Source organism: Arachis hypogaea, chromosome 12 (genome assembly GCF_003086295.3).
Source record: "Arachis hypogaea cultivar Tifrunner chromosome 12, arahy.Tifrunner.gnm2.J5K5, whole genome shotgun sequence".
In the NCBI taxonomy this organism is placed as follows: domain Eukaryota; kingdom Viridiplantae; phylum Streptophyta; class Magnoliopsida; order Fabales; family Fabaceae; genus Arachis; species Arachis hypogaea.
The window spans coordinates 78,889,718-78,905,378 of NC_092047.1; positions in this window are offsets into that span (position 1 = coordinate 78,889,718).

Here is a 15,661-nt window from a genome sequence, read left to right on the forward strand (position 1 = left end):
GGCTGGAGTTGCTGAAGATGTTTTTGTGAACATTAAAGGGCTCACATTTCCCACTAATTTTTATATCTTGGAGATGCCCCACAATGATTCAGATAAGCCATCATCGATCATACTTGGAAGACCATTCCTGAAGACATCAAAATTCAAATTGGATGCTTTTTCAGGAACATACTCCTTTGAAATAGATGGCCGCATAGTGATCTTCAATCTGAATGGAGTCATTGACAACCCCCAGAAGATCGTTCATCTTCCAGTGTGATGTATAGACGAAAGTGTGGCTGAAGTTCAAAAGAAGAGTTTGAAGAGAGGCACACTGACAAGGTCCAGTGTGGGACCCTCTTAACTGACATGGGGCACTTCGCATTTTCACAAGCCCCAGATAATCCAACCTGCCCATGATCAAAAGTTAGAATTGAAACCTCTCCTCCACATCTCAAATATGCTTATCTGAGGAGAGCAGAAGCTTCCGGTTATTATTGCAAGAGACTGACTTCTCAACAAGAAGAGCAGTACTTGATGTCTAAGGAAGCATAAGAAGGCAATTGGGTGAGTTTGGCAGACATAGTGGGAATCAACCCTCAAGTATGTGAGCAAGAATATTTTTAGAAGAGGGAGCAAGACCTGTCCGTCAACCCAAGAAGATTGAATCCCACCATCTTGAAGTTGTCAAAAAGGAGTGACCAGACTATTGGAAGCGGTATCATATACCCATCTCAGACAGTGAATGGGTAAGCCCAGTACAAGTGGTGCCCAAGAAATCTGGAGTCACTACAGTGAAGATGATCATGGAGAGCTCATAGCAACTAGAGTTCAGAATGCTTGGAGAGTCTGCATTGATTACAGCTCTCAACCAAGCTACCCGTAAGGATCACTACCACTTCCATTCATTGATCAAATGCTGGATTGCCTGTCAGGTAAATCACATTATGCTTTTTAGATGGTTACACAGTTATTTCCAGATTCATATAGCTCCTGAGGATCAGGAAAAGACTACTTTTACATGTCCTTTTGGGACTTATGCTTATAAGAGAATGCCCTTTGGCTTGTGCAATGCACCAGCTACTTCCAAAGGTGCATGATGAGTCTTTTCTCTGATCTTATTGAGGACTGTATGGAAGTTTTTATGGACGATTTTAGCTTTATGGTGATTCTTTTAGCCTTTGCTTAGAAGGATTATCTCGAGTATTAGATAGATGTGTTAATACAAACCTTGTATTGAATTTCGGAAAATGCCACTTTATGGTAAAACAAGGGATTGTGTTAGGACATGTGGTATCTAATAATGGCATTTTGTAGACCCAGCAAAGGTGAATGTTATTTCTAGTTTACCTTACCCTTCTTCTGTGAGGGAAGTCCATTCGTTCCTTGGCCATGCAGGTTTCTAAAGGAGATTTATTAAGGACTTTAGTAAGGTGGCACTTCCCTTATCCAGATTACTGCAGAAGGATATTGAGTTCAAGTTCAGTGAGGATTGCAAACAAGCGTTCGATAAGCTGAAGACTGCTCTAACTCAAGCCCCAATTGTGAGAGGACCAGACTGGAGCCAGCCGTTTGAAATCATGTGTGATGCTTCCAACCATGCAGTAGGAGCAGCGCTGGCTCAGTGTGAAGGTAAGGATCCTTTTGTTATTGCCTATGCGTCTAAGACTTTAGACACTGCCCAGTCTAATTATACTACTACTGAGAAAGAGCTTCTTGCTATTGTTTTTGCTCTGGATAAATTCTGAGCTATTTACTTGGTACTAGAGTAATAGTGTATTCGGACCATGCAGCTCTAAAGTATCTATTAGCTAAAAAGGAATCCAAACCAAGACTTATACGTTGGATACTGCTGTTACAAGAATTTGATTTAGAAATAAAGGATAGGAGTGGTAATCAAAATTTAGTAGCAGACCACTTGAGTCGCCTTGAACATATTAAGGATGATTCTACTCCTATAGATGATAATTTTCCTTTTGACAACCTGCAAGCAGTATCTGAGGTAATCCCTTGGTATGCACCTGTTGTTAATTATTTAGTTAGCCGCACATTTCCTCCACATTTTTCTAAACATCAAAGAGACAAGCTGAAAAGCGAGTCTAAATACTATATATGGGATGACCTATATTTATGGAGATGTGGCGCTGACCAGATAATTAGACGTTGTGTGCCTCAATCAGAATTCCAGTCCATTTTAGAGGCCTGTCACTCATCTGAGAGTGGAGAACATTTTGGCCCTCAAAGAACAGCTAGAAAGATCTTAGACTGCGGATTCTGGTGGCCTACTCTTTTTAGAGACGCTGCTGAATTTTGTAAATCTTACCCCCATGCCAGAAATTTGGTAATATATCCAGAAGGGATGAGATGCCTCAACAATATATGCTCTTCTGTGAAATTTTTGATGTTTGGGGCATTGACTTCATGGGTCCATTTCCAAATTCTAATGGATATTTTTATATATTGTTAGATGTGGATTATGTTTTCAAATGGGTGGAAGCAATTCTTACCCGCACTGATGATGCTAAAACTGTTGTTTCCTTTGTGAGAAACCATATTATATGTCGCTTTGGATCACCACGAGCGATCGTGAGCGATCAAGGCACCCATTTTTGTAACAGGAGACTAACAGGATTGATGAAGAAGCATGGGATAATCCATAAAGTTGCAACCGCTTACCATCCCCAAACTAATGGGCAAGCCGAGGTGTCGAACAGAGAAATTAAGCGTATCTTGCAAAAGATAGTAAAGCCTTATAGAAAAGACTGGAGCACCAGGCTACAAGATGCACTGTGGGCATATAGAACATCATACAAGACACCCATTGGGATGAGTCCCTTCCGCTTGGTTTATGGAAAAGCTTGTCATCTCCCAGTTGAAATAGAACACAGAGCCTTCTGGGTAGTTAAGGAGTGCAACATGGGAATTGAGAATGCCGGAGCTGAAAGAAAGTTGCAACTGCAGGAGCTGGAGAACCTTCGCCTAGAAGCTTATGAGAATTCCAGAATTTACAAGGAAAAGATGAAAGCTGTGCATGATCAAAACATCAAGAAGAAAGAGTTTCAACCTGGAGATTTTGTCCTCCTTTACAAATCTCGACTAAGGCTCATGCCCGGTAAGTTGAGATCAAAATGGGAAGGTCCATACAGAGTAGAGAAGGCTGAACCGTACGGAGTCTATCACCTAAGCCGTCCTTCAAGCTCTGAACTTATTAAGGCTAATGGACAACGTGTGAAGCTGTACCATGGTGAGAAGGTGCAGAAAAATAAGGAGCTTGAGATCTTCCGCTTGGAAAATCCCCACATAGCAGCAGATTGAGCTAGTGGAGCGTCCAACTTATGAACGTTAAAGCAAAGTGCTTGGTGGGAGACAACCCACCGCGGTATGATCGTTCTTTTCTTCACTTTTAGTTTTTCTTCTTTAATAACTCTTCTCTTTATTAGTGCTTTCGTGCTCTTTCATTTACATGTCTTTATATTTCTTTATTTAAAAAAAAAAAAAAAGAAGAAGGGGTTTTTCGCCACGCGACACGATCGCATCAGCGACGCGTCCGCGTCGCAAAGGGGGTGGAGAAAACATATACATGAACAGAGAGTCCGGCTGGAGCGCGGCTGGAGGCGTGCCAATGGCACAAACCGACCCACGCGACCGCGTGCCCCACGCGGCCGCGTGTCTTGAGTTTTTCGACGTAAAAGGGTGCACAGTAACATTCTGTGCGAGAGTGATGCTCGATTGGTGCTGAAAGTACAATCCTTGTCACGCGGCCACGTCACCCATTTTATAACGCACACTCATACGATCGCGTGACCCACGCGATCGCGTCACCCAATTTTGGCAATTAAAGTAAATCGAACAGAGAGTTGTGCTGGAGCGAGGCTGCACTCGCGCCAGCAGCGTAACACGGGTCACGCGACCGCGTGACCGACGCGATCGCGTCCCCTTACCTGACGCGCACCCATGCGAACGCATGTCCCACGCGGTCGCGTCACATGCGCCGCACAGCTCAACCTAAATTGCCAGATTATCTTATCTTTCTCTCTTCTAAATCCTACTTTTCCTTTTCCCTCCTTCTTTCTTCCTTCTCCCTTCCCTTTTCTATCTCACCCTTCACTCTCTATCTTTCTCACCACCATTAACAAGGTTTTACCTTCTTCTTCCTTCTTCTCTTTTTCTATCATTCTTATTATATTATGTATATATATTATTATTTTCTTTTTCTTTTCTTTTTCTTTTCTTTTTCCTTTCAAATTTTTGTTTTTCTTCTTCTTCTTTTCTTTTCTTTACATGGCGTTAGAAACCTTTTGAGTCATCATCCCTCATTATATGCTTGTGGATTATTGCAAATTGTTTGACAATTATTTTTCTCCCATTTAAGGGATTACTTGCATGTTCATCTTCATATTTTCTATACCCTATTCACCATGCATGCTATGTGTTTGTGAAAAAGCTCATGTGGCATTATGCACTTCTCTATGTTGCTATACTATTCAATGCTTGCTTTTCACAACTTTCCCTTATTATTTTATTAATTGAATTCAATTGTCAATACAAATGTGATAGTTTGTTACGAAGTAATGCTTGGTCTATGCTACTCATGCCCTTTGCCAGCATGCCAATAAACACCTTGCATTCACTTATTTTTATCTGCACTAGCTATTTTCCATTGATGGCTTTTCATATGTACTCGAGAGCATGTGTTAATGTCATCTACATTTTGCTGTGCATCATTCACCCTCTTTTCCGTTTCCTTCCCTGCTGTATATCTCTTTAAATTTAATTTTCTCTCTCTTCCCTTCTTTCAGGATGGCCACCAAGAAAGGAAAGGAGAAAGCAACTTCCAAACCACCAGCAAGAAGAGGAACTAAAAGAGCATTAGTGGCAGAGCTTTCTTCAACCGCAGTCAAGCCCTCAACAAAAGGAGTTAAGCGGATAATAAAGGTTGACGAAAAGGAGAAAGCCTTTCCAGCAAAGGACACTGCGCGATTTCCCAATCGCTACTGTGAGCAGATGTTTCCTATCCTGGCAGAAAGGAATTATAACAATGAATACCTTCTTATCCTCCCGTCCAATATTACTACCTTTGTTGAGCCGCAAATTGAGCGAAGACAATGGGGTTTCCTACGGAGACAGGCAAGGCAGGTCAATCTTTCTTGGGTAGTTGAGTTCTACTCCAACTTCTACATGCCGACCCTGTAGTCTGTTTACGTCTGGCAGAAGCAAGTCCCCATCATAGAAGAGGCCATTCAGCAAGCTCTAAGTCTTCCCCCTATTCCAGCAGGAATGGATGCTTTTCAAGTAGCCACCCTTCAGCGCCAGAGATACCAATTCGACTGGGACTCTGTTCTCGGAGTCATCGCATTACCTGGTAGCCGTTGGATCTACGTATACCACCGTACCCGCCCTAAGGGAATCTTGGCTTCAGCACTTACCTTGGAGGCTCGCGTATAGGCACAGATCATGTCCCATTACGTCTTTCCGAGCACTCATGAGTCCTCCTTCACTGCGAACATGGCTGTTCTACTATGGTGCATCCTTACAAACCAACCTCTGAATCTCACAAGACATATCCGGAATGCTATGGAACACGTACAAATTGCGGGCAACTTACCTTTCCCCGCCTTGGTCTCAGATCTTGTCTCAGCAGCTGGAGTCTCCTACAGAGCTGGAGACACCAAAGCCATACTTCCACGAGATGATCAGTATGTCCCTAACAGGAAATACCTCAGACTCTCAGCAGCCACTACAAGCCTTCCTACTTCTCCAGTTGAAGATAATCCTTCTTCAACACCACAAGCATCTACAATTGAGAAATTGCTCCGGCAGATAATTGAACGGTTGGATCGGCAAGAACAGAAAGCAAAGATGAGAGAGCGCCGTAATGAGCGCCGATTCAAACACCTCAAGGAGCTACTCAAGAGACGCTTCAGAGACTCAGACACCCCGGACTCCACTTTCTTTACTAGCACAGGGAGCCATGACAGTCCCGGTGATGGAGATACTGCTACCAGCCCACCCCTGTTCCTGACAGATGGCACCGAGGACGGTGCAAAGCCTTAAGTATGGGGAGGTCGGTCAGTATCTGACTTCCGGAGGTAAATTCTCTTCTCTAGCACCAATAATTAGGATATTTTAGTTAGATTTTCTTTCCTTTATAGAATAGAATAAATTGCATAGGTTAGGATAGTTGCATGCATGTTCTACTTGATTGAAAAGACAATAAGTTTCTTTTAAAATCTATCTTTGGAACAAAATTTCACTAATTTTTCAAAAATTCTTATGATAAATTTGCTTGAGTTATAATTGGAACATGATATTTGAGTCAAAGAACACACAACCTGTGAAAGATTTGAGCCTTTATGAATGGTTACATTATTTAACCATAATTATTTCATTCTTGTGTGTTTACTTCTCTATGATTGTAATCTATATTTTGTTTTATCTTATATGTCCAATAGTTATTATATTTGCATGCTTGCACATGATTGAGGCCATTATTTGTTTAAGCTCACTCATCCAAATTAAGCCTACCCTTTTCAATTACCTTTGTTAACCATTTTGAGCCTTTAATTCCCATTTGTTCGATATTTTACCACATTACTAACCTTAAGCCGAAAAATAATTGTATATTCCAAATTGAATCTTTGGTTAGCTTAAGATAGAATTGTGTGTGCTAGTTAACTATGGGAAATTGTGGAAACAAAAGTTGTTAAGGGAATGTGTCATAAAAATTTAAGGGGAATTTGGATACCTACTCATGTGAAACTACAAGAATTAAAAATCTATGTGCATTGATAAGCTTTATTTCTTTTTAATTCAAAAAAAAATCAATAAATAAGGGGACAAAATCACCCTAATGTTGAATTTAGAATTCAAAGATCAATGCACATATGATAGAACCAAAATATAAGTTGATACATGAGTATGGATTGAAAAAGGGAATTCTGGGTAGCTAGGTATGAACTTTAAAAGATTACATTAAGTGTATACAAGTTATGTTAGAGCTTGGGTTAATTAAAGATTCAATTTATTAGCTCACTTGACCAAATATACACCCCTACCTATACCTCAGCCCCATTACAATCTTGAAAAGACCTCATGATGTTTGCATTGGTATATTAACTATTGTTGATTGGTTAGGAGAAGAACAAAAGTTAGAAAGCATGATTAGAGAAGGATAGAGTTACCACCCTATACACTAGAGATTAGAGCGTACATACATTATCAGTGAGGGTTCAATACTTGAATTTTCATGCTCCCTGCTTTCATGAGCTATCTTCTTGCGCTTTTATCCATTTTATTGTATAATGATAGAATTAGTGGAATTTGAGTTGTAATTGTTTTGAAGAGCTTATTTACTTTGATCAAGTAGGCAAGAACCATATAGTTGCATTTATTTATATGTATATAGGTTTGCATTGCATTTCATGGGTTTCTACATGTTCATACTTATTTCCTTATCTCCTTCAATTGAGCATGAGGACATGCTAATGTTTAAGTGTGGGGAGGTTGATAAACCACTATTTTATGGTTTATATTGTATTTAATTGTGTGGTTTTATCATGATCCTTACCCACTTATTCATTAAATTAGCATGCATTTAGATTTCCTTCCTGAATTTATTACATGTTTGAAAACTGCTTCCTAAAGACTTTAATTATTTATTTTTTTATTTCTCTTTTATTCCATTCGATGCCGTGATCTGTGTGTTAAGTGTTTCAGACTTTATAGGGCATGAATGAGTTGGAGATTGAAAAGGAAGCTAGCAAAAATGGAAGAAACACAAGAATTTTGAGGAGATAACCAGCGAGAAGTGACGCGGTCGCATGGCTCACGCGACCGCGCGAAGGAGAGCAAATCGCAGCGACGCGGTAGCGTAGACGACACGAACGCGTGGCGAGGAAAAACGCGAATGATGCGTCCGCATGGATGACGCAATCGCGTGACATGTGCGATATGCATAATCTGCAGAATCCGTTGGGGGCGATTTTGGACCCTATTTCGGCCCAGTTTTCGGCCCGGAACAGTAGACTAGAGTCAGAGAACATGCAGAAACAAATAACACATTAATTCAGAGACAGTTTTAGATCCAGTTTTTCTCTCTTAGGTTTTTCTCTCTAGGTTTTTAGAATTTTAATTTTCAATTGGCCTTAGCATTGGAACATTGAGAAGAGTTACTTCCTTATCAAGACTTCGTCATTCTAGTTCGTTTTCTCAACTTGGTTTTATTCTTCCATGTTCTTTGCTTTGTTTAATTTTGTCATTCAGATACTTTTATGATTATTTAATGCAAGGATTATTTCTTTTTAATTCAATTTCAATTCCAATAATCATGTCTTCTTTTAATCCCCTTCCATGTGTTATGGATTTATTATTTACAATGCGTGAGTAGTTTCTTTACTTGATGGGGAGTTGATTAAAAAGGAACTCTTGAGTTGGAAGGATTGAAAGAAAATTTGTAATTGGGTTAATTGTTGGATTGTTATCCTGTCACCAACACCAATCCCTTTGAACTAAGTGGGTTGCAACTTGTGAACAGATCTAGCATTCCAACTTGTTTGACTTTCCCTTACATAGTAAAAGATAACCAAACAGAGCAACCATTAATTATAAATCAATCTTAAAATCATTCCATCTATAATAGAGATTCTAACTAATCAACTCCCAGTCAAGGCTTTTATTCATACTAATTAAATTTCCTTAATTTACATTCCAATTTACCCAACTCAACTTCTTTGAACATCTGATTAATAAGATAGCACACTTTTCTGCAACTCGTTGGGAGACGACCTGGGACTTAAAACTTCCAGTAATTTTTAATTTAAACTCTCTGTGACATACTTCTAAATTGATAGGCAGATTTTCGGTGAGTTAAGAACTATACTTGCAACGTAACTATTTTAATAATTTTTAATTCACCAGCTTCTGCGTCTTATCAAGGGCGTCATCGGACCATTATCACCATTATTGCCATTGTTCCCATTATTCATTTGGTTTCCCAGGGCTTCAGCTATCGCTTGCATAGCTGTTGCCATATTGCCCAATGTAGCCATGAAGTCTATAGGGTTAGGAATATTCCCTAATGCTTCAGGCATAGCATTGCCTATTCGGCCTCTACCTCGCCTGCGTCCGCGTCTGCGAGTAGACATATGGTCCCTATACACACCAAACAAGTGATATCAAGTTGATCAGTCTCAACATTGCAAGTTCAGTGCTTTAATTCCCAAATGAATTCTCATGAATGTTTATGCCACATATATCAGTTAGATATCCTAATAGCACATAAACACATACACAAAGAATGCACAAAAGCACAATCAGTCCGTCCTCAGGCTCTATAGGAATAAAATGCTCTGATACCATAATGTAACACCCTACTACACAGAGTTTTACACTTAAGTCATAGAACAGAGGTAGTGTGGTGTTACAGACCTCTAAACAGCAAAATAAATACATAATAGAGAAGAAGATAATATACTAGGAGCCTTGAAACAAAACGGGTAAGCAAAAATCGCAAAATAAAAAGCGCAATGCTCAAAAGAAAGGATTACTTTCGTGCTAATAAACCTAATAGGAACATGATAAAAATAAGCAAAAGGATAAAGCAAAGCCAAAGAAACAGCATAACTAGCCCCTGACTCAGCCTGCGAAGCTAAGGCTGGCCGGAGGATACATATATACATATAAACATACATAAGTGTCCCCAAAATACACCAATATACCAAAGTAACTCCTATTTCTCCCTCAACCTCTAAGTGGAGAGCATACATAAGTTACTTGGAGAGTAAGCTAAACATATATATACATATATACAAACAGAAACCAAAATACACCCAAGGACTACTTCGCTTCCCATGATCCAGACGCCTAGCGAGGAGCCTCTCGACCTACATCTGAAAAACAACAATACAATATCGAATGAGAACCGGAGGTTCTCAGCATGGTAAAAGTGCCACACATATAATAAATAAGGTCCCGAGAATGCCACAGGCAATCCTAGAACTCCGTTATTCAATTATCCAACTTGAGTACTAAACAGAATCCATAAACAGGGGTAGGTGTTCTAAATCTACCTAACTTACTCAAGTTCAATCTTAACCTAACACCAAACCATTTTCCCGTTTCCTCTATCCATCCATCATTCATAATGCAACAGAAACACACAACCAAATAAGTTCACACACAAGTAATAAGCAGATAGTACAAATAGCAAGTATGACAGATAGCAGATGATATATATCAATTAGGCGAACCCAGGAAATGCATAGCAATCAAAACAAATAAATGCATATGATGCATGCCTGTCCTATGGCTGATGGGGTCCATCTGTCAGTTATCCAGCCAACTCGACAAGTCTGAAAACCTTAGACTGTCCCCATCACGTATCCCCAAGAGTCTATGCATGGAGTTCACATTCATTCATCATATAATCACTCGATGGGGGTTATCCATACCTGGAAATTTATACGTGCCCGGTCACCCTTACGACGTAGGGTCAACAGAGTATCAAGATTCAACCTAGAACATGTGGCGAGCCACTATTTTTACCCAGGAAAACTCGTATCTCAGATATCATTATTCATAAGCCATGGCAATTATCATCAATACATTATCAAATATCAAGCCTTAATGTTAAACTTCATTAACATTCTTATTTTCTTCATAAAAGCCACCGTTTACAACTTTCTTCACCATAAAGTTATGTTGTTTTCCTAGCTTCTTTTATCTACTGGACCTAGAACCATACTTTAAGCCTTAAAAGGAAGAAAATAGAGGTTTAGAAGTGGAAAATTAGTTTAAAAACAGCCAAAACCAATTTTTGCAGCAGGCAGCATCAACGCGTACGTATAGGCCACGCGCACTCGTGAAGCGTACATCAAGTCACGCGTACGCATGCCTCTCACGCATGCATTGCCAAAATTCCACGCCAAGCGTACGCATGAGCCACGGGTACGCGTGGGTGGGCGTCTTTCAAAAATGGGCAGAATGCCCAGAAAACTTGCAATAACCTGTTTGCCCACCCTGAACACAGATTTAAACACTACACTTGCAACGTCAATAACTTTCTCCACAAAATTTTGTTTTCCATAAAGTGGATATCAATCAAAAGCTCTTAAAACCATCTTTTATTTGCAACAAACCACAATTCAATCCAAAATTTAAGAAGAATATTATGGACATCCAAAATTCATCAAAATTTGGTTTTAACCAATTTCTAACAAAACCTCACTTTCACCAATTTAAGTTTCTTACCATTAAAACTTGCATTACAATACCATATCAACCCAATTCATCAACAACCATTGCCAATATAACCTATAATCAACTTAACTAACCTTGATCATCAACAATTATCCACATTTACCTCATACATCATTAACCCTTCATTTATTCATATCAATTCTTCACCTATACCAACTTTCATCATGTATTTGTCAACCTTCCATTAACATATACCAATTAAATGACATTAACATAAATCAACCATTCATACACATTAATCCATCAACTTCACATAACACATTTTAGTAACAAACACCAACACAATCCATCAATACATTAAAATCAACACAACCCATTATAAGCAAGTCCAAGAGCATAAATTAATAACCTCAATGTCTCATAATTCCAATATATGTTCATCAACAATTATACCAACAACAATACAAAGCTACTCATTAAATGCCATTAAAAAATTCAACTTATCCTATGGTTCTTCTAACCTAAGTTTTCACAACACCGTAAATATTAAACGTGCGAAACTGAAACCATACCTTGGTCGATCACTTAGTTCACCCAAGGCAGCCTCACAACTCAAAATTACAGCCCCTCTAAGCTCAATTAAAACAGCCCCCAAACCAAGCTTGATCACCAACAAGCCTCCAATTACTCCCAAGTCAATTTCAATGCTTGTATACCCACTTAATCTATACCTAATACATATACATGTTCCAATCCATTTTTTCCATCATAAATACAAGATTGAGCTAGGGTTAGGGTGTTCTTACTAGCTCAATAGCTTGAGCCCACAAGTCCCAGAAGCTAACTTGAACCTAGAACACAAAAATTGGACAAGATTCACCATAGGTTTTCAAGTTTACCAAAGAAAGAGGGAAAGAGATTCTGAACCAAATATGAGGCTTACCGGTGAAATTTTTCAGATATAAAGGTAGAGCTTGACGCGCTAAGCGCGTGGCCGCGAACGGTGCGGCGATCGGAGCTCAAACGAGGAAGATATGGTGGTTGGAGTATTTGGTTAGGGTTAGGGAGCTCTCCTCCTCTCCCTTTCTATTATGGCGTCCAGCAGCTATTGAGAAAGAAGAAAGTTGCTGTTTCATTTAAGTGTTTGGGTCCGGTTGGACCTACGGACCCGGTTTGGGTCCGGTTGGACCTACGGACCCGGTTTGGGCCCTGGTTCAACCGGTTCAGCCCTTCCGGTCCGACTTTGGGCCAAATTTTCGAAATTGGTATCAAAATTCTTATTTCGACCAGCTCTATCCTATTTTGATATTAGTTTTGCATTTTTAACTTTCCTAATTAAAATTCAATTTATTAACTAATAATTTACCGATTTTTTTGCGGGATTTACATTCTTGATGATGCCTTGAGTATCTAGTTATTGTGCCTTTCTATTGTTTTCTTCTTTTTTGTTTAGTTATTTATTTTTCTCTCATCTTACTAAAAAAACAAAAAAAAAATATTTTACATTTTATAAAATAACTAAAAATTATTCAGGTTAAAATTATACAGGGCATATGATGTTATCCTAAGGAACCAAATGATTTGATATAATACAATAGAAATGCTTCATGCTTAAGAAAAGTTTGAGTTTAATCTACACTAATGAAAGTCATATCATTATTGTAGCCGTTGCTGAAGTTGGTGTCATGATGGTTAGTACCACCTTAGTGACCATTGTGAATTGTGATGCTCTACTTATATAGAGGGCCAATAACTAAAGTACCTCTGGCATTTACACACTTAAGCCAGCCCCAACAAGAACAATTAGTAAACCAAACTTCATAGGTAGCAAACAACCAATTGCACATCTTACACTACACCACCACTATCACCAAAAAGTCTCGCTAAAAAAATAAAAACAAAAAAAACATACTAACAAGCACATTAGCCATTGCAATTTCTCCTTTTTTGGTGCCTTTTTTTGGAATAAAAGTATGTAATTTTGAGGGGTCGAAAATAGAAATAATGCATATATAAATATGTAGCCCATGAACAAGAAACACAACTTATCAAAGCAACAACACAATACACCATCAATATCCATTCTATTAGAAAAATTCTAAAGCCATTTCTATCGTTTCAAAAAATGACACAAAGCACTGTATAAAGTACCATCGTTTGAAATAAATATATTCAATTTACAGAGGAACAGAAAAAAAATAAATATTTGGATAAAATAAAACAAGAGACTTAAGTTCCAGAAAGAGAAAAGGTGAACTAATAGAACATGAGAACGAGAATGCATACCTAAGTTTCCAAAATAATGGCCCTTATCACAGGAATGGAGAAACAAAGGGAATACTTACCTTGTAGTATTTACGATGAGGGTTGAGTGCCAATTAAGGGAGAGGTAATGACAATGTAGGGAGGAGGGAGAGAGAGGCAGCGTCTTTAGTGTTTAGGTTTTGCGAGAGAGAGACTGCTGAGGGAGGACACGCCGATGCAAGGTGCACCGACGGAGCAGCGTCGATGGAGGGTTGCGAGAGAAGGTGTGAGTGTTGCGAACCCGACGAGGAGGCTTGCGTTGAAGATGCGAGGGTTGCAACAAAGATGGCGCAAGAGAGGGTTACGATAGAGCTCAAGTGCGACAGAGGGCTCGGAGAGAGGGCTGGGTGCGAGGGTTCTCAGTAGTGATGAAGATGAAGGGCTGGGAGAGAGGGCAGCTGGGTGCGAGGGTTCTCATCGGAGAGAGGGCAGCTGGGTGCGAGGGTTCTCATCGGAGAGAGGAAAGCTGAGTGTGACAGTTCTCATCGGCAGTGATGAAGATGAAGGGCAGCTGGGTGCGACGGCTTGAGTATTGATGAAAGGGTTATCACTTCTTTAGTGTTAAAGTGAAAATTTGGAAAAAAATATTGGTGGGAAATTAAATTTTTTTGTGGGAACTATGTCGCTACGCTTTTTTAGGGTGCCTAAATAATTAGAGGATGTGGGCACACTTTAAAAATCTGACCGTAGGAAGACAAACTAGCCACGCTTTAAAAGCGTACCTATTTTCGTCTGTGGCCACACTTTTGAAGCGTGACAAAAAAGCGTGGTCAAATCACTAATCAATCATCAACCTCATAAAAGCGTGCTAGTTTCTCTTTATGACCACGTTTTTGAAGCGTGGCAAAAATGTGTGCCCAAATTACTAATCATTCATCACCCTCATAAAAGCATGGCCATTGACCACTTTTGGCCAAGCTTTTAAAGCGTGACAAGAAAAAAGTGTGCCAACATGCCTTTTTCTTGTAGTGTAATCAAATTTTTTATTCTCTTCATAATTTTATTTATTTTATTTTGTTCTCAATTTATTGATCCTTATTATTTATTTTTTCATCTTTTGTTTTATTATATGCATATAAATTTCTAAAGTGAATTGATCAATTTACTAACTTAGAATTTATTTTTATTTTTAGAAATAGTAATGTAGAAATATTTTAAAAGCAAGCTACCACATACTAGAATCTGAAGTCACTCCATTAGTCTCTTCTAATAAAGAAAAATTCTTAGAATTCAATGTGAAAAGGCTGATCCTGGACAACGACCCAAAATTTCAAATTATGAACCAAATGATATAGATGAAGTTAGACGAGCTTATTTGTAAAATGGTCCTTGTCAACCAAGAGAATACGATTTTTCACAAACATATTTTGGAATTTCTCCCCATAGATTTAATGCTGATTGGTTTGATGAATTTTGTAATTGGTTGGAATATAGTACTTCAAAAAATGTTGTCTTTTGTCTTTGTTGCTATCTTATGAAACCTGATGGTGCGCGTAACATTCTACAACATAGAGCTTTACGCCTAGGTTGTAAATCAAAGGTGGTGAGGCGCTACGACCTCTAAAAACAAAATTACTTACATATAGCTGAAGGATAGGTTAACTAGGAGTCTTGAACAAAAGGGTAAACAAAACAAACACCGAACTCAGGTCACACTCGAAACGCTGAGAAATAGAAATCGGGATGACATAATTGCAGAAAGGACATCATACATATATATATATATATATATATATATATATATATATATATATATATATAAAGAGTTCCAACAAGATATATAACAAACTCTAGTTGCGACGTGCGAAGAAAAGGCCGGCTAAAAAATATATACGTTCATCCTAAAAGTACCAATATACAAAATACAAATCCTAATTTCTCCGAATCAACCTCAAAGAGGGACAAAATACAAGTTTTATACAAAAGTGGAGAATGTGTGCGCGCGCGCGTGCACACACACACACACACACATATATATATACACACACACAGATATATATATATATATATATATATATATATATATATATATATATATACACACACACACACACACACATACATATACAAGCTAAGTAAGTTGAAATCCCCAAAAGTAGATCTTCGCTTGTACAAGAGTCTCCAGCAGCTAGGTGCCTCGTGTCCTGCATCTAAAAAATATCAAATATGCATGAAATGAGAA